Here is a 24879-nt window from a genome sequence, read left to right on the forward strand (position 1 = left end):
AAAAACTACTGAAGCCTGGCCCCTACCCTATGCCAATTAATCTAAATCTCTGGTGAGGGGGCCCAGGCACTGGTATTGTATAAAAAACAAAATCCCCAAACTCACACGGTGAGTCTCTTGTGTAGCCAAGTTTGAGAACCAGTGATTATGCTGTAAACCCGAGAATATGATGAATTGGGTTGTTGAATCAGGGTGATCCATAGCCAGTGGGTTCTCATATACTATTTCATGACCTGAAAGCAAATGTAGATCAACTCCTTGTGTTTTGTTTGGAATATCGTTGTCATGTAATATCATCTTTTCTAGGCATTCTTCTTTTTTCTGTTTTCAAATGACTCATGCTAAACAGTACACTTACTTCACATTACCACTTGGTCCTTCACATGGTTGTCCCAATGCCCCATTTATCTCTGTGGTCCTGGGCACAGCCCAGAAATTTAGAACAATACAAGTCATTTGGAAATTCAAAACATGATTTCTGGTAATGCTTCAGGAAGTATTTTAAAGTTAATCTTTATTTCCACGGTGTCCTGGACTCCTTCCTGAAATAGATTAAAAACTGGTTATTGGCAGAGAGGAGAAATAGGTGGAAGGGATTTGGGCTAATGTTGAGATCTGTGTGACTGGTCCTGATTTAAATGCTGGAAATGACAATTGAGTCACATACAGCTTTTCTAATTCTGAATCTGTCTTTACTGGAATATTTATTTTAACACTACCTGGGTAAAGATTTGTAAGTGAGTTCAACTCATTCTTTTTAAGGAACTGAGATCCTAGTTTTTATCACACACATACAAATGAATTTTCTTCCTTTTAGATAAAATAGGGGAAAAGGACAGAAATGAATTCTGTTAGATATATTCTGACTCAGGACAAAGAGTCTAAATATTACAGTCATTTCAGAGTCATCCTTTGCCCAAACCTTAGGCAGACAGATTGTTTTCCATGGTCTTCAATTCATCACCCCTGGTCCTCACACATTTTTGAGATATTGGGTGTGTTTATGTGCTTTTAAAAAATTGTACATCGTACTCTACCCCCCTGCCTACAGCAATTTGCTTTGCTAAAATGACTTATTTGAATCCCAGACTTACTGTTCACAGGCATGGGACTTTGGACAAATTGCTTAACTCCTCCGAGACTAAGTTCATTCATCTCTAAAATGAAGATAACTCTATGGCTTACGATGGCTGTAGGAATTAAAGCAAGATAATTTATGTAAAGCACCGAGTACAAATTCTGGGACATGGCAGTTATTCAGTAAATGTAATTTATCTTCTCTTTTCCTTCCCTTTCCAAAGCTCTATCAAAATATATTCTCAGAAAGAAACTGATGCTAGTCATTTATGTCAATACATGAGAATTTGTCGGTTTTTTCATTTCTTAGGATATTCTACAGAAGTAGACTTCTAATAATAGTGGTGATGATAATTATACAGTGATGCTTACTATGTACTTTACTATGAGAGTTACTGGTTGGGTGGCTTATCCTCTTTACAGAAAGTTAATATCAGAGAATTCGCTCCATGCAGGCAGCCTTCTACTCTGCATGCAGGGAAGACTTACTCCAAGTCACATTCAGGGATGTGCTTGTGCAGGAAGCATTGAATGGCTATCTCAGGATGACCTATCATCAGAGCTCTATCCCAGCTGATTCAGGGTAAGAGTAATCATGAAAGTCAGGAACTACAAAATGCAGGTTTTGGGGAAGAAATTAGGCTGAACTTCTACAAAAATTATTACAAAGAAGTAACAATAATTAGGAGAATGGAAAATATAATCTTTACTTACTTGGTGCCCTGGTAGATATACAACAGCACAGACCACTTCAGGCTGGAGGATGTGAAAAAATCTGTGAGGGAGGCTTGAATTGTCTTTAAAGTACTTCTCAAAGACACTCCTGCTGGGATACTTGTCCGAAGTGCCCTAAGTCTGTTTTTCTGGAGAAGTGAAACCCTTGATTCAAGGACTTGTAGAGAGAAGGCAAACAAAGCTTTAAACTCTGTTCTCTCATTTTTCTGGAGGGCATACCTCATTTACAATAGGAGATTTAGATTACATGATCCCGTAAAACTTGGCATAGAGAAATTGAAAGCAAATATTTATTCTACAAGGATGGGTTAGCCATGTTAAGGTAGTGAGACTTACCTTGTACAACTCTAAAGAAGTTTATTGAGTTGTTAATGGAATGACGTTCTCTATGATTAACAAATGTTAGGAAACTGCCGTCAGATTTCTGGTAAACATTTAATAATACTTGTGAATCAGACAACAGAAATGGAGTACAATCCGCTCCCCCTGACCCCTTTAAAAAAAAGCCACATTTTTCTTTTGGCTCAAAGTCAGTGTTAAGATATTATTCAAAATAAGACTTTCTGTCCTATGGAATTGACCTCTTTGTTACTATATATCCTTTTAAGTTTCTGGGTCAGCACTGTGGGGAAACTGACACAACGTCAAAGGACCTTCAGTTAAATTTGCTTCATTTTGCTGATTCATATAAAGAAATACAATACATAGTTTTTATTGAGAATACCCCAAATAATGCCTTAATCCTGATTTTGACCAAGGAAAATAAAAGGTCTTTATTTCCTTTATTTTTCTCTCTCTACGTACATGTGTCCGTATGTGTGCACCTGTGTCTGTGTGTATGTATGAATGTATTTTAAAAGAATATTTGCAACTATATTGAGATCCTGAATGCGTAGACAAAGTTTCCTTGAACAAATGACTATGTTGTGTTGAAACTTCTTTTGGTGCTGATTCTACCTGATTAGTTTCAGCTCTTTAATAGCCTGGGGGTTGTGATAGTTGATGTCACAGGAGTCCAGAATATTGGCACTTTGACTTCAGAGAAGAGATCAAAGAGAATTTGTAGAGGAGTTCCAAGTGTGTTCTGTAACTGCTGGTAAAGAGAAGCAAAACATTCATGATGCATTAACTGTGTCTACACCAGATAGAACGAAGTAGAGATTCGGTACTTGTTGAGTCATTAATTTGTTGTCTCCCTAGGCTGATAGAACACATCAATTAGAGTAAGTAGCTAATTGACAGAGCTCTACTTTGCCTTTTGTTTTATAGACAGTCCTAGTATATAGATGCCAGATGTGTTGTTCTATCCTTGTGCACAGTTCTTAAGATGACTTTGGGCCAGTCTAAACATTGCCTAGGAATTGTTTATCATGGATAATTTAATACTCCTCCTGAAGCATGTATCCTATTAATTTCTGCTTCAGAATTTCTAGCAAGGCAAACATTTACGCAAAGAGGGTGATTCCCTTCTAGCTGCAGGGGTAGATCAAGCCAGTGGTACCAAAATAGAAATGACTATGTCCTTGTCCTCAAGACTTTAATCATATTCAGTGACTGTGCAAATTGTGCCAGGAGGAAGGAAGATGTGATGTCTCTCTGTGGCTGTGCAGTTTATCTTTTTGTGTATTTATTACATGGCTGCAATAGAGGGGTGACACTGTGGCTTTTCCCCCAACTCCATTTACCAGCTGTTAACAGAAAGACATATTTGGCACATTTAAAAAAACAGAAAATAGGGCAGGGCAAAGGAGGCAGAAGAATGTTAGGATAAAGGAAAATTTTCCAGAATTACCAACAATTTATTTCACAGAGGAAGTCCTTCTCCACTGCTTCTTGCTCATGGAAATCTTTTCACCTGCCTTGCCCAGGCCTTGATGATGGTATCTGGGAGGTATTAAGCAATCCAGAAAATTTATTCATCAACTTGGATTCATCTTTATTAATGAAAGAGCAGAGAAATCAAAGTTATTTTCCTCCTCTCCCCAAATTTCAGGATGTGTAATGCCTAATGGCTTGCTCCCTACTTGGAACAAATACATTCGTCAAATTTGATATACTGACTCATAAATTACACATTAGGGCCAAACCTGTTCTGTTACGAGAAATTAAGGCTCCCTCTTGGCACATACTTTGGCTCTGGATTTGAACTGGATAAACAACATACTTTGTTTAAATGCTGAATTTGGAAAGTAAACTGAAATATACAGGCAATCAGTGATCTCTCCATCTCTCACAGATATTGCTGGATTCAGGACAAGAAGCCTTGTGCACTTTGGGTTCCTCTCTGAAATTGGTGCCCTTCTGTAGGGCTTCTCACCCAATGAGTTTGACCTGGAGTTTGAGGTAAGTTCTAGGGGCTCTGGCTGTTGCAAGGAAGCAAGAGAAAAGAGTGGAGTCTGCCTAACAGAGACTCCTGGTCTAGTGTGAGAAGCATCCTTGCTGCATGGAATTTAACCTGAATTCTAACACCTCAGAGATACCGCAGTCTAACCATTGGAACCAAAGCATAAGATCTGGGATGAATGCACTACATATGATCTGTAATTGTATTATTAGTAATTATGAATCAGTAATGCTAGAAACACCTTTTTTTTTTTTAACGAAAATGTTTGAGATCTGAAGAAAGAACAGACTAATAGCTGACTCTTTCCACTAAAGGAAAGCTTCAAAGAAGTCACTCAGTCAAGACAATGTATTGCCTGGTTTTCTAGAAGAAAAATAAAACATCTGGCACTTTTCAACTAATAGTGAAATAAATCTAAAAGCAGAGTTTTCTTCCTCTCTGAAATCAAGAGAATCCTTTAAGTTGTGAGGATATTATATTAACCTCTTTAATTCTTTGTGGGAATTTTAGATTTTAGCTGTCATTATAGATTACTTTTGGTATCGTCATAAACGTTTTCTAAACAGAGGTATTTCCAACTCTTGTAAATGTCAAAGCCACACCCAGCCTTCTCCTATGTCCTTAGAGGTGCCTATCCATTGCCTTTTCCTACAGGGCCGGACTGACATTTGAGTGATGAAGCCCAGGGAAACCAGACCCTGGTTAGGAGCAGGTAGAGTAGGTGAACAGAGTTACCAGGTGGCCAGGCCATACTTGCAGTGATGTGAAACAAGGACTTACACATTGTGGCAGTATGTTTGGTGAAGCCTATTGAATCTGGAAATCAATTAAGAATGTATCTCTTGGATCTTGTTTTTTTGTTTTTGTTTTCTAGCATGAGCATCTACTACGTGCCAAACACAATTCTGTGCTATCTCTTAGCGCCCTTGGCCTTACACGCTATAATACACCCTGAGTCTTTCCTTCATCACCTGTACTAACAACAGCATGGTCTGATGGTCTTTCGAATGAGAGTTCCAAGTTCATATCTGAGCACTGGCCCTCACTTATGTGACCTTTGGCTCTTTATACTTCCTGAATCTCGCATTACTGACTTACAAGAATAAAAGCATCTCCTATATTTAAAATAGTTGGCAAGCTTAGTAAAGTTTTTTTGGAGTTCTCATTTTATAATTGAGCAAAGTATTAAGGGAAACAGTGGTAAAAGAAGTGAAAGAAATGGAGTTAAGTGTAGAAAATATTATTTATGAGGAAAAATGAAAGACCAGTTGTGACACAGGCAGCTTACGAACCAAGTGGGGGATGAGTTACCTGGGAAAGGATTTGAAAGGTCTGCTGCTAAATGAGTCAACTGTATCCCAGAACTGGGCTCCAGACTTCCCCGCTGGCTTGTATGGTTGGATTGATAGTAAATGGGCCATCCTCGTTCTATTTGCCAGTACCATCTATCACAGGGCAGAGCCCATCCTTTGTGTATCAGGAGTAGTAGTAGGCCGGTATTCTTGGTGTGAAGACAGGTAATTTGTGTAGAATCACTGTCGTGCTCTTGAGTTCGAGTTTTATATTTAGAGCCTGTGGTACCTGAATCAAAGTTGAAGAGTTACGTTACAAGTTTCTCTTGGGCATGGCCTTTTCTGTCTGGCAAGGCTGTGTGAATTTACATAAAACTAAGAGAAACAGAGGGCTAGATAGGCAAGTTCCTGGAAAAGGAAGAGATTACTAAATTTCTCCTGCTCTCTTGTTATTTGTTTTCTTTTCCAATTTTTCTCTCTCTTCATTGCCATAATGCTTCTGGATTTCTTTGGAAAATGAGTAGGGTCAACTTAGCTGTCACAGAGTTAGCGCTGACCTGGCCAAGAGTCCAGCCAAGGGTGAATAACAGCAATATGTCTAGTCAGGGCTGTCTGAAGCAGAGTGATCATGGAAGTTCCTGGGATCCATGGAGGTGGGGAGGGCACAGACTCTTGGCGGTCAGAGAATCATTAGGTCCTTGCTTCATAAATATGGTTAAGTTATAATCCCAGCATAGAATCTGTGTCTGCTCTGCTACTGTATACACCCATTTGGGGTGAGTATCTAGGACCAGACAGCAGTCAGAAAGTTAGAGATATACAGGTACAATTTGGCCCTGATCAAAAAACTAAAATTTCTTCAGTTGGCAGTCCAGAGGGAAGTGGAGACTCTGGGATGGGAGGCACTCTGATTGGAGACAAAGATTGCATCGAGTGTGTAATCCACGAAGAGGAAATTGAAAGTTGATTGTGTTCAGATGGTCCATGGAATGTTGATTAATTCCAACAGGGAGAGCGGCCAGAACTTGCTAGAGTGATGTCCTTCAGTGTGTGAGCCGTGCTAAGAACCAGTTCTCAGCTGCAGTGGCTGGGCTTAGATGGAAGTATGTGTAGTTTATCTGGAAGAACGACGGTAGAGTACACAGGCAGAGCTAGTTAGGTGGGTAGGCCAGTGGATGGAGAATGAGCAAGGTCTCTTCTTAATGCTTCCAACTTAAGTGACATAAGAAACAAGGTTATCAGCTGATGATGAGAAAGGAAGGAGTTGTGGGAGGTATGACTGGGAAGTAAGTGGCAGAGGAAACAAGATCACTGGAGATGAGCTGGTCCAGGAACTGGAAAAGCCAAGATAACAGAAAGGTTTTCTATAGGAATATGAAGATCACAAGATCTGTGAAAAGACTGGTGATGAGAGAAAGAAAGTGAGTCATGAGCTGAACTCTTCAAAAAATGGGAGGCAGTCAGATGGATCTCTGTAGATGATTGCAACAAGCAGAGATATTGGGTGCTATAATCACAGGCATGACTTTTAAATTGCTGAATGTTGTGTTTTTGTTTCTGAGATGGGAAGAACAGTGATCTCGAAGCAGCATTAAATGGCAAGGACAACTACTGTGTCTCCTGGTCTGGTAGCCCAAGGGTGAAAACAGCAGGACAATGAGAAGGCTCTAGGGGAAGCAGGTCCTCAGGGGAATCCAGATTTCAGGTGCGGCAAGAATGTGTAGGGAACATTCACATAGGAGGTTGAGGATACATGGGGATTGTGCTGATGGCAGATCGGGATTGCGGAGAAGAGCCAGCAAGATGAGCATGGGCTCTGAAACTGGGTCCGATGAGGGGACAAAAAAACGCCATATGGACATGACAGTTTGGGTGATAAGAGATGACTTAGGGATTTTGGAAGAATAAAAATATTCTTATGAGCATATTTTGGGGGCAGATATAGAGGCTATAAAACTTGGCTTTATCATTATCATCATCAGACTGGTTCAGTGCTTGTCACTTTGGATGCAGCCGATATCACATTTGTTCTGTTAGTGTAAGTTCTGTTTCCTGGAACATGTTTATTACTACTGACTCACTGGGCTTGAAATAATCTCAGAGGACTCTAGTTCACGTGCATGTGTGTGTGTGTGGGTGGTTAGTTTTATGGAGATATAATTTATATACAGTAATAAGTGAGACTTACCTTTTTTAGTGTATCATTTTATGAGTTTTGATAAATGCATATACCACCAAATCGAGATCTAGACCAATTCTAGTAGCTCCCAACATTCACTTGTGCTTATAATCAACACCTTATTCCTAATCCTCAGCACTTGGCAACCATTCATCTGTTTTGGTCCCTATAATTTTGCCTTTTCCAGAACGACAGCTAAGTAGAATTATAGTATGTGGGCTTTTGAGTCTAGCTCCTGTCATTTAAACATAATGCAGTTGAAATTCATTCTTGTTTTGTGTATCAGTAGTTGGTTCCTTTTTCTTGCTGAGTGTTGTTCCATTATATGGATATAATACAGTTTATTTGTGAATTTGCCAATTGAACAATATTTGTGTTATTTCTAGTTTTTGTTGATTATGAATAAAGCCACTGTAAACATTTAGTATGTATAAGTTTTTGTGGGAACATAAGTTTTCATTTTCCTTGGGTGAAAATCAAGGAGATAGTTGGATCATATGGTAAATGTATGTTTAACTCATAAGAAACAGCAAAACTAATGTCCAAAGTGGTTGTAACATTTTGCATTCCTACCAGCAATGCATGAGAGCTTCGTTGCTTGTCAGCCTTGCCAGTGTTGATATTGTCAGTTGTGTAAGATTTTTAATTTGTTTTTGTTTTTTAATCAAGTGGGTATGTGGTGTTGTCACATTGTGGTTTTAATTTACACTTTCCTAATGACTAAAGAGGTTAGCATCTTTTCATATACGTATTTTCCATTTATTTGTATATCTTCTTAGTTAAAATCTTTCGCCTATTTAAAAATTTTTTTCTTATTATTGAGTTTGGAGAGTTTAGATATTCTAGATGCAGGTTCTTCACCTAACATGTCTTTCAAAAAGATTTTATCCAAGTCAGTTTTTATCTTAATTTTCTGAACAGTGTATTTGGAAGGACAGAAGTTTATATTTTAATAAATTTCAATGTATCAATTTCTTTTTTTTTTTTTTAAAGGATTGTGCTTTTGCATCTGACAAATCACTGGCTAACCCAGGGTCACAAGTATTTTTTTTCTATGTTTTCTTCTAGGTATTTTATACTTCACAGTTTTACATTTAAATCTATAATCCATTTTAAGTTAATTTTGTGGATAGTGTAAGATAAAGGTCAAGGATCATTATTGTTTTTTTGTATATTGAAGTCCAATTTTTCCAGCACCATTTGTTGAAAAGACTATCCTTTCTCATTTGAATTCCCTTTGCACCTTCAGTAAAAAATTAGTTGACCATATCAGTGTGGGTAAAATTCAGGGCTTTTCATTTTACTCCACTGAATATAGTTAGTACCATACTTCCTTGATTACTGTTGCTTTATAGAAAGACTTGAAATCAGGCAGTGTGACTTCTCCAACAGTATTGAGTCTTCTAATACATGAACATGGAATATATCTCCATTTACTTAGGTCTTCTTTCATTTCCTGCATCAGCTCTTGTAGTTTTCAGTATACAGATGTTGATAATCTTTTGTTACATTTATACCTAATAATTTCATGCTTTTTGGTGCTATGGCAAATATACTTGATAAAAATATTTACTGTATAAATTTAAGTTCCAATGGTTATTGTAAATATATCAAAATGAAATTGATTTTTTATATTGGCCTGTATCTATGACACTCTACTAGAGTTTTTGTAGAATCTTTGGGGTTTTTTTTTTGTTGTCTGCAAATAGTAGTTATTTTTTTTCCTTTCCCATTCTTATACCTTTTAATTTATTTTTCTCTTTTTATTGCACGGACTTCAAATTCCAGTATGATCTTAAATAGAAGTGGTGAGAGTAGGTACCCTTGATTTTTTCATGATGTTAGGAGAAAAACATTGTGTTTCTACATTAAGTGTGATTTAGCTGTACTCTATATAGATGGACTTGGTCAGACTGAGGAAGTTCCCTTTTTTCCCTAGCTGACAATTTTTATTATTAATGGATGTTGAATTTTATCAAATGACTTCTCTGCACCAAGGACATAATTACGTTCTTAAGTCTGTTTATATAGTGAATAACATTATTGATTTTCTAATGTTGAACCAGCTCTGTATTCCCAGGGTAACCTCATTTGGCCATGATGTATTATTTTATTTTGTAAATATTGCTGAATTTTATTTGTTAAGATTTTGTTGAGGATTTTAACATCTATGTTGATCAAGACTGTCGGTTTGTAGTTTTCTATTCATTGTAATTTCTTCATGTGGTTTTGGTATCAGAGTAATGCTGGCCTCTTAACGTGAGCTGGAAAGTTTTCCTTTCTCCTCTAGTTTTTGGAAGATTTTATGTATAATTCACGTTATTCCTTCTTTAAGTTTTTGGTAGAATTTGCTAGTCAATCCATCTAGTCCTGGAGTTTTTCTTGTTGGAAAGTTTTAACTACAAATTGAATTTCTTTAAGAGATAGTGATTCAGATTATTTATCTCATCTTGAGTATACTTTGGCAGTTAGCATCTTTCAAGGAATTTGTCCACTCTTTTTGGGTTGTTGAATTACTGATATTTGTATCTACTCCCTACCCTCTGTCATGACACCCTTTCCTTCTCTTTTTCTGTCAGTCTACTTAGAGGTTTATTAATTTTATAGATCTTTTTAAAAACCCAGCTTTTGGTTACATTGATTTTCTTTATTTTTCTTTGTAAAATTTTGTTGATTTTTCTCTTCTCAATTTTATAATTTTCTCCTATTTTCTTTGCATTTAATTTGTACCCTTTTTCTAGTTTCTTAAGTTAGAACCGTAGATAATTGATTTGAGCACTTTCTTCTTTTCAAATATAGATATTTAATGCTATAAATTTCCCTTATGATGTTCTCTTTGACCCATGAGTTATTTATGTCTGTTTAATTTCCAAATATGTAGAAATTTTCAATATATTTTTGTTATTGAAATCTAGGTTATTTTAGTATCATAGAACATACTTTGTATGCTTTTAATTATTATAAATTGGTCAGGATTTGTTTCATGGGGCAGAATATGGTCTGTCTTGTTGATGTTCCTTGTACACTTGAAAAGAATGGGTATTGTGCTGTTGTTTGTTTTATAAGTACCAGTTAGCTCACATTGGTTGCTAGTTTTGTTCAGGTTCTATATTCTTACTGATTTTCTTCTACTTGTTTTTACCAATTACAGAGACAGAGGAATATTTAAGTTTACAACTCTAATTGTGATTTTGTCCATTTCTGCTTTCAGGTCTGTCAGCTTTCACATTTGCATTTTGGATCTTTATTTTTAAATGCATACACATTTAGGATTGTACTGTTACTCTTTAACCCTAAAAATATTCCTTGTTCTGAAATCCACTTTGTCTGACAATACAGTCACTATATCTTTCTTTTGGCTAGTGTGTGTATGGTATATCTTTCCCATATTTTTGCTTTTAACTGATTTGAGTTTTTAAATTCAAACTGGTTTTATTGTTTTTATTATTATCAATTTTTGGCCTCACTGTGTGGCATGCAGGATCTTAGTTCCCCAACCAGAGATTGAACCAGTGCCCCCTACAGTGGAAGCATGGAGTCCTAACCACTGGACAGCCAGGGAATTCCCAAACTGGTTTTATTGTAATCAGTGTCTATCTGTATCTTTTTTTTCTCATCTTCTGATAATCTCTGATTTTTATTTAGTTTTGACCATTTGCCTTTAATATTACTGATATGGTTGGATTAAAATCTTTTTTACTTGTTTTCTATTCCATTCTTTCTTTGCTCCCTTTTTTCTACATGCTTTTGGATTACTTTTAAATTTCCATTTTATTAAACTCCATTATTGAATTATTTTTACGTTTTGGAAATATTTTTCTCATGTCATACCATTGACAATATACGTCTCTAAGTAATTGCCATCTGCCTACTTGTAATATTATACCTCTTAATGTGTAGAGTTAAGAACCTTACAACAGCATTCTTTCAATTCTACCTTCCCAGGCTTTGAGCTATTGTTGCTGCAGATTTTACTTTTATATATTCTATAAACACACAGTAAATTTGTACTGTTTTTACTTTAGACAGTCAATTTTCTTTTAATGCCATTAAAAATGAGAAGACTGTTTTCTATTTTAACTGTTTCCAGAGATCTTTAATTCTTTGTGTAAATCTCAGTTTCTGTCTTATATCATATTCTTTCTGCCTGAAGAACTTTCTTTTACATTTTATAATGCATGAGTGCAGGTAATTAATTGTCTAACCTTTTCTTTGTCTGGAAAAAATCTTTAATTTGGCATCATTTTTGAAGGATATTTTCATTGTGTGTAGAATTCTCAGTTGCAAGCTTTTTGTTTTTCTTGTTTGTTTTTGGTTTTTTTTCCCTTTCAACATGTCTTCTTGTTCTCATACTTTCTGACTGAGAAATCTTTTTCAATTTTACTTTTCTTCCTCTGTATGTAATGTGGTCTTTTTCTCTGGTTGTTTTTAAGATTTTCTTTCTCTTTTTGGTTTTCAACATATTGTATATATGTCTATTTAAAAACTATATTTATCTTGCTTAGAAATCTCTGAGCTGTTGGGATCTGTGCATTTGATATCCCTCATTACTTTTGGAAAATTCTTGACCAGTATCTCTTTAAATCTTTATTGTTGCATTTTCTCTCTTCTAGGATTTCAGTTGGTTTATGTTAGACCATTTGATATCGTATGATAGCCCTTGGATGCTCTCATCTTTATTTTTTGTGGCTGTGTTGGGTCTTCGTTGCTGTGTGCAGGCTTTCTCTAGTTGTGGCGAGCGGGGGCTACTCTTTTTTTTTTTTTAAAGGGAACCATGTTATTTATTTATTTATGGCTGTGTTGGGTCTTCGTTTCTGTGCGAGGGCTTTCTCTAGTTGTGGCAAGTGAAGGCCACTCCTCATTGTGGTGCGCGGGCCTCTCACTATCGTGGCCTCTCCCGCTGCGGAGCACAGGCTCCAGACGCGCAGGCTCAGCAATTGTGGCTCACAGGGCCAGCCGCTCCCCGGCACGTGGGATCCTCCCAGACCAGGGCTCGAACCCGTGTGTCCTGCATTGTCAGGCAGATTCTCAACCACTGCGCCACCAGGGAAGCCCGGGGGCTACTCTTCATTGCAGTGTGCGCAGGCTTCTCATTGTTGTGGCTTCTCGTGTTGAGGAGCACGGGCTCTAGGTGCACAGGCTTCAGTAGTTGTGGCTCGCGGGCTCTAGAGTGCAAGCTCAGTAGTTGTGGTGCACGGGCTTTGTTGCTCCGCGGCATGTGGGATCTTCCTGGATCAGGGCTCGAACCCATGTCCCCTGCATTGGCAGGTGGATTCTTAACCACTGAGCCACCAGGGAAGCCCCTCTGTTTTATTCACTCTCTTTCTCCTTGTGCTTCAGTTTAGATAATTTCTATTGACCTGTCTTCACATTAGCTGACCTTTTTCTTCAGCCACACATGTCTATGGAAGTGATGGTTGAGGGCATTCTTCATTTCTGTTTCTGTGTATTTGTTTCTAGCATTTCCAATCGACTCTTCTTATAGTTTTCATATCTCCACTGAAATTCAATATCCGTTCACACATGTTGAACACCTTTCCTGCTGGACCCTTTAATACGTTTATTATAGTGATTTTAAATTCACTATGTTGTGGCCCAGAATACGGGTTATCTCTTGTTCTCTCTGGTTCTGCCAGTTTCTTTTTCTCTTATCAATGGGTTGTTTTGTCCTTGCTTTTTTGTATATCTCATAATTTTTCATTGAATAGTGGGTATCATGTATAGAATGGTAGAGCATAAGGTAACTAGAGGTAACTAGTATTTATGCTTGGAAATGGGTCCACTATTCTTCTGCTGAGCTGTTACTGTAGGGTGTTAGTCTACTCAGAGGTGAGCCGGGTTTGGGTTTTGTTGTTGCTATGGGTTCGGGTTTTGTTGTTGCTATGGGTTCATTCACTGTATCCCTGGCTTCATGTTCTTCTAGCATTATCTTGTTTAGTGTGAGATTTCATTTGCCAGTGGATTTTTCTTAATGTCCCTGTTCTACCCTCAGGAATAGATCTTCTCTACCTATATTTTAGAGAGGTCTTCTCTCTATTCTTGCCACTCTCACAGTGGTGGGTTGTTGTTGCTTGTTATTTGGGTTTTGCTACCTGAAATGGGAGAGCTATTCTTTGCTTTTAGTGGAGAATCATTGAGTCATGGAGAATGACTGATATGGTACAAATTCTCCTTGCACCTGCAGTTTCCAGGGGTTCTATATTTTCAAGGCCTACACTTGAACTTTAGGAAATTTATTTAAAATTTTAACTGGGTTTTTTTACCCACTTATATTGCAGCCCTGACTTTCTTCTGTTCTTACTAGTAAGCCCATGTTCATATTCCCTCACTCCTTAAAGACACCTGTCTTTTCTTAAGCTTTACACTGGTTGAATATCATGTGACATCAGTTCTCTAGGTTTAAAAAATTCAAGATTTATAGTGTATCCAGCTTTTTCTAGTTGATAGAGTAGAAGTAATCCTCTTTTCACATTTCTACATCCCAGGCAGAAGCCAGAGGTTAGTATAAGCTTTTAAGGAAAAATTTTTAGCATTTTTTGCATGTATTCATACAAAAATGGATGTTGAAACATTTTGATCTTGATTATTTTGATATTTATTCTGATAAAAAATAGAGCTTGGCTCATGAAGCTCTGAGCCCAGCTGTACAGTTTCAAAAAGGAGACAACTGTACAGGCTACAGAAGGTGATTCCACATGAAAGAATCAAGTCTTGGGGCAGTGACTTGTCCCCATAGCCACTGGGGTAATCTGCCCCCTATTTACTGCCAAATTATGGACATAATGAGTCACAGGCACATAGCTAAATATATCAACAGTCCTGCAAAGTGTTTCAGGGGCACATCCATCAGTTATGGTCATGAGAAAGGTCATAATAGTACAGGCTTTCATCATAATTCAGCTCTCCCTCCCCAGTTTGCCTTGGGTGTGTTGAAATACTGTGATTATTCAGTTAGAAGCAGTGTTCATTTTTGAAGACAACTTACTGGAAATGAATAAAGTATCTGAGGGAGGCCATCCCATTTAAAGGCCTACTTCCTCATTCAAAAGCTTTTTGTGTAATAAAAGTATCTCAAAAACTCTTCTGTGAGATTCACCAACCTCATTCCTTCTAAACCATTGGTTAGAATCCACAACTTCAGCTGCAAAAAAGATTAGCTGTAGACTTGGATGCGAGCCATTTTCACTGAATTCCCTTCTCATACACTTCTGTTAATAACAAAAGCATTGTTAATAGCACTGCTGTGTCCCGTCTTTCCAGCTCGGTGGGTATTTCTGAAACTGTAACCCTGGCAGCATCTGATAATCCATAAAGTCCTCTGACATTTTAATGTGGCTATAAGATAGGGTGGAATCGTATAGAAACCTACCCCCCAATTAGCCTTGGGTAAAAGAAAATTGTTCTAAATCCCTTTACTTTGAATAGTGTTCTCTTCCTACCGAAAACAATGATCCTGGCAATTTCCCACAGCCTATATAAATAAAATCAGACAACAGGGATCAGGAAATCAGAAAACATTTCAAAATTAAATATTGAAAGATCTTCTAAAGCCAATACTTGTAATCTAGCATTTTTTAGTTTTATTATCCTCTTGGTAAACTGTAATTGAAGGCAGTTCATGCCTTCCTTTGCTAACTTTTGGTTCAAAATCTTATGGATTTGTCAAACCTCAGGAGATTAGTCGTCAAAGTGGTTAATTTCAGTAACCTGTTTCCATGTTTTACCCACATTATGGCATATCAATTACCCCCTGAAGATTAAGGGTCCTATTTTCCATGTGCTATTTAGATAAAGAATTCCAAAAAGAAGTCACGTTTCTTTCTTGCCTGCTTATGATTTGAAACTTGTACATTTTCCCCTGCAATTAATTTGGAGGTTGTTTTTTTTTTGCTCTTTGTTGTTTTTTTTTTTTTTTTTTTACAGTACTTCATCACTTATCGTTATTCATTCTTTATGTATTTATGCTAGCCATGAGTAGCGAGGTTCTTAAACTTCTAAGTTTATGATCACCCACAGCTCTGTTAAGGTCTGGAGCCACATCACAAGTCTTCTGACACAAAAGTAGAGCACATTTATTTTGGATGAAGAGCAACATTAGTGAAGACCAAGCCATTTGGATATATTTTTGTTTGTACTAGAACTAAATTAATCAAACTAAGAAAAATTGCCTAGCAACATCTGACATTAAAAGGATTCCATAACAAAAACTAAACCACATGGAGGATAAGATAGAAGACAGCCCAGGCCTCATCTAGATAAGAATCACAGTCTGTACATGGAGCTGTCTTTACCCCTAAGGAGAGAAGGTAGAAAAGAAATTAGCTACAGAGGGAGACTAAGTTAATGTAAGCTAGAATCTACTAGATTTCTTATCCTGCACTAGGAGCATTATAAATATTTCATTTAATTCTCATGAAACCAATTATCTCTATTTTACAGAGAAGCAGAGCCATTAGTTAAAGACCAGTCAATTCTTAAAGCCCAACATCTTTTTAGATTCTTGCTAGATTCTTATCCCTTATAGGAACCTAGACAAATTAACTATATTCAAATTGTAGCCAGAAAGTAGTATATTTGGAAATATATATTTTTATAGGTTTGGAATAATTACCCAGAAAGTTAACTGGAATGTTCAATTTTTCAGTTTATAATTGGCCAAGTTCTTATAGACTTTCACAGAGGCAGCACTGATGGGCAAAGCTGGCCATGGCTACTGTCACTTAGTGGGAGGGTGATTATGTAAGTGAGGCTCAAGAAATGATGATTAGTTTTGGGGTTGGGGAGTCTTGCCAAAAATAAACTTTAAATCTTGTAAATAACAAAATTCAAGTTATTTTCTTTGTACTAAAAAAAAAAAAAAAAAAAAACCATAGAGAGAGATTAAAGTTGTAGCAGAGGAAAGAAGATCGCAGCTGAAAATAAAGAATTTTTAAGACGGATTGTTCCACCAGGGTGGGTGATGAGGGACACGCTATGGATTAATATGAAGGCATGTTTCAGTAGTGGTTGGAAATTCAGCAAAGGTCTATACTTGGTGGCGTAGATGTCTTGTTTCTGGGATATTTGATTTATAAGACGTTGGTTTCTTTTCTACAATTGGTGAGGCCATGGGGAAAGTACACATCCAGTTAAAAAAAAAAATTGGAGATTTTTGTGAGAGTTTTGCACTGCTAAGTAACCCGCATACTCAATATTTGTCATTTTGTTTGTTAATGAATCCTTTGTGGTTTTGCGTCAAGAATGATTTGACAAACTGTGTGGTCATTTCTATATGACAACATTCCTGACAATGCTAGTGGAATGTGAGGAAAATATGCCAGGAAAGAAAGTAATGACCTTTTCAGGGGTTTCTGAACCTTTGGCTATGATTGATTTTCAACATGTGATCAACCATCTTGTGATTTGCATGGTTTAGATATTTACGTGGCTTTCTTGGTCAGTTACATTTTTGGAGTGTGGGTGTGTGTAGTTTTTTCTTTTCTTTTCCTTGTGTGCTGTAATCTAAGCCACTCAGCATGCTAAAGATTTTTACCTCGCCAGTTTCAAGGTATACAAGACTGAGAACAAATTAAGAAGGCGTAGGCAGCCTGATAAATCACAGCCTTCTCAGTAGGCTTGGTTCTTCTCCACCTTCCCACACCTCTCTCCTAACAGACTATTGTGTTGTCTTTAGAGTGAGCAAAACCAGGCTTCTCTTCGAAGTCTTTGTCCATCTGCATGTGTTGTGAAGAAGGTCATGTTATGCAGGCCAGAAGGAAAAATTAGAATGAGATAGAAGTGGGATCTTAGACATGCTTAATGAGTTTAATTGTATTCTTCAAACTTGGCAGAGAAAAATTTTGTCTCTCTTGGCAGAAGGGGAGAACATTCTCTCTGTTCAACTTCATACTGAATTCATCAAGAATGAAAAAACTAATGAATTGACTCCCCTGAGAATCACTTGGCCTAACTTCTAACAGTATTATGAAAAAAATCTATTCTTTCTACTGAATCTCCTCAGCTTCAGTCTTTCTTGCTTCACCCCTCTTTGCACTTTCTCTCCCCCTGAAACACATACCCAAAGGCATATCCCTCATAGATAAAACATGCCACCCTGGCTCAGTGGGCTCGGGGACACAATTCTCCCCTTTCTGTATTGCTCAGAGTTGTCTACATGTACTCCTTGGCAAGCTTCCTAGATGCTTTGTTAGGAATTAGCCTCGAGGAGTCTAATTCTCACATCTGCTCTAAGACCATTATTTAGGAATTTTCAAGATTATCAAACCAGGAGAAATATAGTAGGTATGACCTTCTAGCATGTTTTCTAAAAATTACACAGAATCTAAAACATATATATTATCTTCTTGGGTAAAAAGTACTTTTATATGGAGTATAAGTAAAGGCAATTTTTTGTAATCAGAGATCCAGAAGAGTTTTCTTTTTAAAAAGGACAAAACAACATTGGAAAATGTTTAGTAATGCAGTCTAAGAATCCCGAGGTTCATTTCTCCCACCCTATCTATCTATCTATCTATCTGTCTATCTGTCTATCTTGTGATCATAACACAACATAAGATCTACACTCTTACTAAATTTTTAAGTATATAATACAGTATTGGTAGCTATAGTCACTATGCTGTACAGTTGATCTCTAGGACTTACCTTGTATAAACAAAACGTTGTCCCCTTTTACTATTACTTTCCTATTTCTCCCTCCCTCCAGTCCCTGACAACCGCCATTCTACTCTCTGCTCTGTGAACCTGATTATTTTAGGTTCCACATATAAGTGGTATCATGTATGGATAGTATTTGTTCTTCTGTGTCTGTCTTATTTTACTTAGCATAATGTCTCCCAGGCTCATCTGTGTTGTCACAAATGGCAGAATTTCCTTCTTTATAAAGGCTGAATAAACATAGACATTGTATCTATATACCACATTTTCTTTTTCCATTCATGCCTCAATGGACATTAGGTTGCTTCCATGTCTTGGCTATCATGAGTGATCTACAAACATGGGAGTATAGATCTCTCTTCGAGGCCCTGATTTCAGTTCTTTTGGATATATATGCAGAAGTGGAATTGCTGGATTGTATAATAGTCCTATTTTTAATTTACTGCAGAACCTCCCTAGTGATCTCCATAGTGGCTGCACCAATTTACATTCCCACCAGCAGTGCACTAGGGTTCCCTTTTACCACATCCTGGGTTTTGAAGCTTACTCAGAGGAAAGTATCATCACAGCTTAGTATGTAGTTGATTTCAGTAGAAACTTGGATATTTTGGAGTAAATACTTAACATGTGGAAAATATTTTTGAAGCTTATGTTTAGATAGAATCTCTGGATACAGTGGCTGATTTCTAATGAATCACTCTGAGAAAGACTTATTTACAGCAGGATTAGCGTTTGCCCAGGCAGGGTAGAACTGGAAAGTAGGTAAAGTTGGTCACGTCTCTGACTGCTTCTTTGTGCACACTTTTGCTTCCCTCTCTCAGTAGTGCATCCTTCTCCCCCCTCATTAATCTAATAGCTTCACACACTGAAATGCCATAGGAAAGGTGTAGGATAGCGTGATCCCATCAGTATAACCGTGGGGACCAAGGATCTTCTCCAAGTCAGGATCTGGACCGTTCTCATTCAAGTGGCCTTATTACCGACTAAAGATTTCTCTGGAAATGTGTGTGTGTGTGTGTGTGTGTGTGTGTGAGAGAGAGAGAGTGTGAGTGAGCATGTGTGTGTACACATGTGTTTGCACCAAAGAGAACTGAGGCATGGGAAATGAGGGAACATGGAATGACCCTAATGTTTCATAAGCAACTACTGCTTATTTTCTTTCCACATTCTTTACACACAGACACCCCTGGAGAGGAGATTGGTTAAGCACAGTATCACAAGAATGTTGGTTTTCTGCTTACTTGTTCCAAATGGCCTAGGGGCTAAAATTCCACCTGGAAACCTAAATTTTCCAACAACACTGAGCACCTAGGCCAATGGCTTGGCTTGGGGAGGAGGACGTGCCCCAAAGGGAAGACCCATTTTCCCGGTCTGCAGACCTTCCTTAATCCCTGCAGCAGAGGACTCAGTGTATTGTGGGGAAGGAAAGTCCCCTTTTGGAAAATGTTTCAATAATGACATTGCATTCCGTAGCCATTGACTGTCCTTTGTTTTGGAAGCAGACACGCTGTCATATTTATGCTGGAGGCCCATTTAGTGGTGCTCATAAACGCTACCCATTTTGTTTCTTATAATAAAAGGAATAAAAGTTCAACTCAGAAAATTTAGATAACACCAAAGAATGAAAAAAGAGACCCCTATAATCTCACCAGCCAGAGATAATTTTTTAAAATATTTTGGTGCCTAGCCTTCCAGTTCTAAAACAAAAAGAAAAGGTGTCTGTATGTGGCAGGGGGAGAGGGAGAGGGGAGCATATTTGTCATAGTGCTTTGTAGGCTCCTCCTTTCATCTTTTATGTCATTGTGGACATTTTCCCATGACAATAAATATTCCTGTATAACAGGGATTCCCAACCAGGGGCAGTTTTCACCCCCGAGAATATTTGGTAACATGTGGAAACAATTTTTGCTTCTGGCAACTACTGGGTAGAAGCTTGGGTTGCTGCTCCACGTCTTACAGCGCACAGGACAGCCTCACAACAAAGATTGTGTGGTCCAAAATATCAGTGATGCTGAGGTTTAGAAACCCTCTTTTATAACATTATTTTAGATGGCTACCTATTATTCTCTCCTAAGCTAGAATTATCCATTTCTCCATTGTTGGAAATTTAGATTGTTTCCACATTTTTTGCTATTATAAACAAACTGTTGAATATTCATGGTCATACACATTTGTGTATACTTCTGTTTAGACTGAACTAGAAAAGACTCTTAGACATGAAAATTGGTGGATCCAAGGAAGTGAACTTTCTGAGCCCTTAATCACTGTTCTCAGGTTTTTCTGTGGAAAGGTGATCTCAACTAATAGCCCCATGTGTATGCTAGCCCTATCTTGATGCCTTCATTACTTGGTAAAGTCCACCTTCTTAGAATGTCTCATGGTTGGTTTGAAGGGATTTTTTTTAGCTTTTGCTCAGTTCATACAAGATCCATCAGAGAAGGATAGGAAAAGTAACATCTGTGTGGCCCTGGCTTCACTCTGACTATTCCCAGGGAGTTCTGGGGAACAAAGAAGATAAGCGTGGAGGTTTGTGATGCTCTCATTAATTCCTGATCTACCCTTTGATGAAAGGGAGTGAGTGTCTAAACCTTGCCATGGCCAGTGGGCAGAAAGAAAAATGGTTTGACCAGAATTTACATCAGACCAAAACCTAAACTGTCTGTGTGGAATGACCAGTGTCAGCTGCTTGACATAGAGCCCAATGCAATATGTGCTCTGTACATTTTGGCTACCATTACCACTGTAGACTTAGAAAAGTCAGGTCCCCCAGCTTACCAGAATTTTCTCTGTTAGGTCCTATGGCAAGTCCAGTGTGGACTTCCCTCCATTATTACCTTGGTCATTGATGACCCTTTTAGGCATGACCGCTTTCTTTGGTCAGAGCCTGTACTGCTAAGTTCAGGTTCAAATCACTGATAGGTGCAACTGAGCTTGAAAAATGTTGCTCACAAGACAAAACATCCAGCTTTTAAAAAAGGCATTGTCCAATGACAGAATAGCATATATATATATATATATATATATATATGTTTTTCTACTTCACATTTGTCATTTTAAAATTCTTTCCTCAGATTATTAATTTGTATTGTAGTCTGTTTTTCTTTAACATTTCTCTTCGTTAGCAACCAGGTGTAGGTGTATCCCATCTATGTTGACTGAAAATTCATTTTGATGTTAAACTTTTTACATAGTATTTTTTAAAATCTCTTGACATGTGCTCAGATGTCTGTAAAACATCTTTTTCATTGCTTGGCAGGGTACACGCATGCTTCCAATTTCCACTAAACTCAAAATGCCTTGAGAGAATGCTTCATGCCTTTTCATTTCTCTACCCAGAGCCCAGCACTGTGCCTGATGTATCATAGATGCGCCACACATGCTGTTGAAACAACTGAGTGTGATACATTCCCCAGCATCCATAACATTACACCTTATAAAGGGTTAAATAAAATGAAGAAAAATAGTTTTTTACTTTTCTTTAGCTTATTGAATCTTTCAATTTTCTTTTCTTCTTTACTCCCTCCCTCCTTCCCTTCCTTCCTTCCTTCTTTATTTCAAAAAATCGTTGTATTTCTGGGGCTAGGCAGGCAGTGGAATGTAGAAAAATAAAAAATAAGACAAATGGAACCCTTGCCTGTCGTAGGTTTAATCAGTTGTGTTTAAGTTTGACCTCCAGTATCCTTTTTTTTTTTTTTTTTTGAATATTTATTTATTTATTTATTTATTTATTTATTTAGGGCTGTGTTGGGTCTTCGTTTCTGTGTGAGGGCTTTCTCTAGTTGTGGCAAGCGGGGGCCACTCTTCATCACGGTGCGCGGGCCTCTCACCATCGCGGCCTCTCTTGTTGCGGAGCACAGGCTCCAGACGCGCAGGCTCAGTAGTTGTGGCTCACGGGCCTACTTGCTCCGCGGCATGTGGGATCTTCCCAGACCAGGGCTCGAACCCGTGTCCCCTGCATTGGCAGGCAGATTCTCAACCACTGCGCCACCAGGGAAGCCCTCCAGTATCCTTTTAAAGATACTGTTAAATAGGAGGTACAGTATTTCAGTGTTTTTCCTTAAAGGATGAGAAATCACTGACCACACACAGGCAATATTTTCTCAGTGCTCTGTTGTAAAGTAGATTGCTATCACTGTTTTCAGAAAATGAAAAGCCAGTCTAATTCCAAGAGTTCAAACTGTTATCAGAAATACTGCATTGCCTAATCTTGTACAATAAACAACAAGTTTCACTTTGCATTGCAGAAACTCGGGAGAGTGTTGTCATTCCCTTGAAGCAGTTCTTCTGGAGATTATAGTAGTATTTGCCTGTCACCAGAAAATTTGTCAGTTGCTATTGGCATCCCTGAGAGACAGTATATTAACACTGGGATCTTGTACCTCACCAAATCCTTTATCCATTGTCTAAAAGCAAAGTATGTGAAAACCATGCTGGGCACAAGATAAGCACTGTGCAATTGTTAGCTCTGTAGGGTGATAGCAGGCACACGTGTCTTGCTCTTATGAAAGGAATGCATTCACATTTTGCCATCAAGCACCATATTGGCCATAGCTTCTGTAGGCACACTTTATCAGATTCCTTAGATTCCTTTCTGTTCCTAGTGTGTGTATAATTTTTTGAAATCATGGATACTACTAAATTGCATCTAATGCTTTTTCTGTACCTATTGGAATGAGTATACGATTCCCCTCCTATAATGTGTTAATGTGTTGAATCATTGATTTTCTTATATTATGTTAACCTTCCATTTCAACCCAAATCGATCATGATGGCTTTTATATTCACTGCTGGATTTGGTCTGCTAGTATATTATTTTGGTGCATCTATGTTCAAGAGTGAGTTTGGCCTCTAAGTTTTCTTTCACTTACAGACCTTCTCTGGTTTTGGTCTCAAAAGTTTTACTAGTTTCAGAAAATGAATTGGGTAGTGTTCTTTGTTTTTCTGTTTTCTGGATTAATGTTTGTAGGATTCTCATATATGGACCTTAAAATGATTGGTAGACCTTGCCTGTCAAGTCATTTAGTATTCGTGTTTTCCTTTAGGGATGATTATAAACTATTGATTAATTTTATTATCTTTAGTCTTTCAGTATTTTTAGTATTTCTCCTTGAATCAATTTTGTTAAATTATTTTTTGAAAATTATTCATTTTAGCTAAGTTTTCAAATTTAGTGAAATAAGGTTGTTCAGAATATCCTCTTAATAACCTTTTAATTGCTCTCATTATGCTTCCCTTTTAATTTCTAATGTTTGTGAATTTTCCTTTGTTTTTTTGATCGATCTTTCTAATCTTTTTATTTATTAACAGATTAAAAAAACTTTTAAACTTTTGTTTACCTCTGTTGTACTTTGTTTTCTATTTAATTTTTATTTATTTCTGTTCCTCTTTACTACTTTTGTTGGCTTTCGTCTGTTATGTCAAGTTTTTGCTTAGTTTATTACTTTTCAGGTTTTATGTTATGAAAATTTCTTAAGGCAATCAGTGTCTAAGTACTGCTTTAGCTATGTTGTACAAGTTTTGATATGTGTAACTATATTTCATTACCTTTCAGTTCTTTTCCATTATGATTTTTATTTATTGGAAGAATGTTTTTAATTTCCAAATATGTCATAGTTTTCTAATTATCTCTGAATATTGTATTGAAGTCAGGTTATGTGATCTGCATGATGTAAATCCTTGAAGGTTTTTTGTTTTTTTTTTTGCGGTACATGGGCCTCTCACTGCTGTGGCCTCTCCCGTTGCGGAGCACGGGCTCTGGACGCGCAGGCTCAGTGGCCATGGCTCACGGGCCCAGCCGCTCCGTGGCATGTGGGATCTTCCCGGACTGGGGCATGAACCCGTGTCCCCTGCATCGGCAGGCGGACTCTCAACCACTGCGCCACCAGGGAAGCCCCTTGAAGGTTTTTTTTGAGGCATGCTTTCTAGCAACTTTTATATTTTTTCTTTATGCATAAAAATTTTATTAGGTATAATGGATTTTATATGTCCATTAGTTTAAAATAAGTAAATACACTGTTCACATATTCTGTGGTCTTACTGATACTTTTGTCTGCTTAACCTACTAATTACTAAGGCTATTTTTAAACTTACCATTGTGGTGATGGACTTATCATTTTGCAGTTCTGTAGATTCTTGCTTTATGTATTTTGATCTGTATTGTTAGTTACATACAAATTTAGAACTTTTGCATCTACCTGGTGATTTAAACCTTTTATTATTATAGCATGACCAGATCTATTTCTAGTAATGTTTTATCATAAACTGTGTTTTATCTTACATCAATTTAGCTAATCCACCTTTCTTTTGGCTTATGTTTGCCTGATATATCTTATTCTTTTTTTTCTTTCAGAGCTAACCTTATCTTTTTTTTAAGGGCACAATTTGATGATTTTAGTAAATGTATAGAGTTGTATATCCATCACTGCAGTCTGGTTATAGAACATTTCCATATCCCCAGAGAGTTTCCTCAGGACAATTTGCAGTTCATTTCTTCACCTATCTCTAGTCCACAATTATTCTGCCTTTTCTCTGTATAAATTAGCCTTTTGGACATTTCATAAATCCAGTCATATTCAGTCTTTTGCATCTGGTTTCTTCGG

The 24879-nt window shown here is 37.4% G+C and overlaps 1 long non-coding RNA gene across 1 annotated transcript in view; it reads left to right on the forward strand.

Moving 5' to 3' along the window:
- The first annotated feature begins 3555 nt into the window (after positions 1-3555).
- The window catches only part of LOC308622925, a 244157-nt gene continuing 222833 nt past the window's right edge, over positions 3556-24879 (forward strand). Inside the window, exon 1 of the long non-coding RNA XR_014016705.1 lies at positions 3556-4155. This is a non-coding gene — a long non-coding RNA (uncharacterized lncRNA). The remainder of the gene's footprint in view (positions 4156-24879) is intronic.

This window comes from Mesoplodon bidens (genome assembly GCF_964165515.1).
Source record: "Mesoplodon bidens genome assembly, chromosome: 9".
Lineage (NCBI taxonomy): Eukaryota > Metazoa > Chordata > Mammalia > Artiodactyla > Ziphiidae > Mesoplodon > Mesoplodon bidens.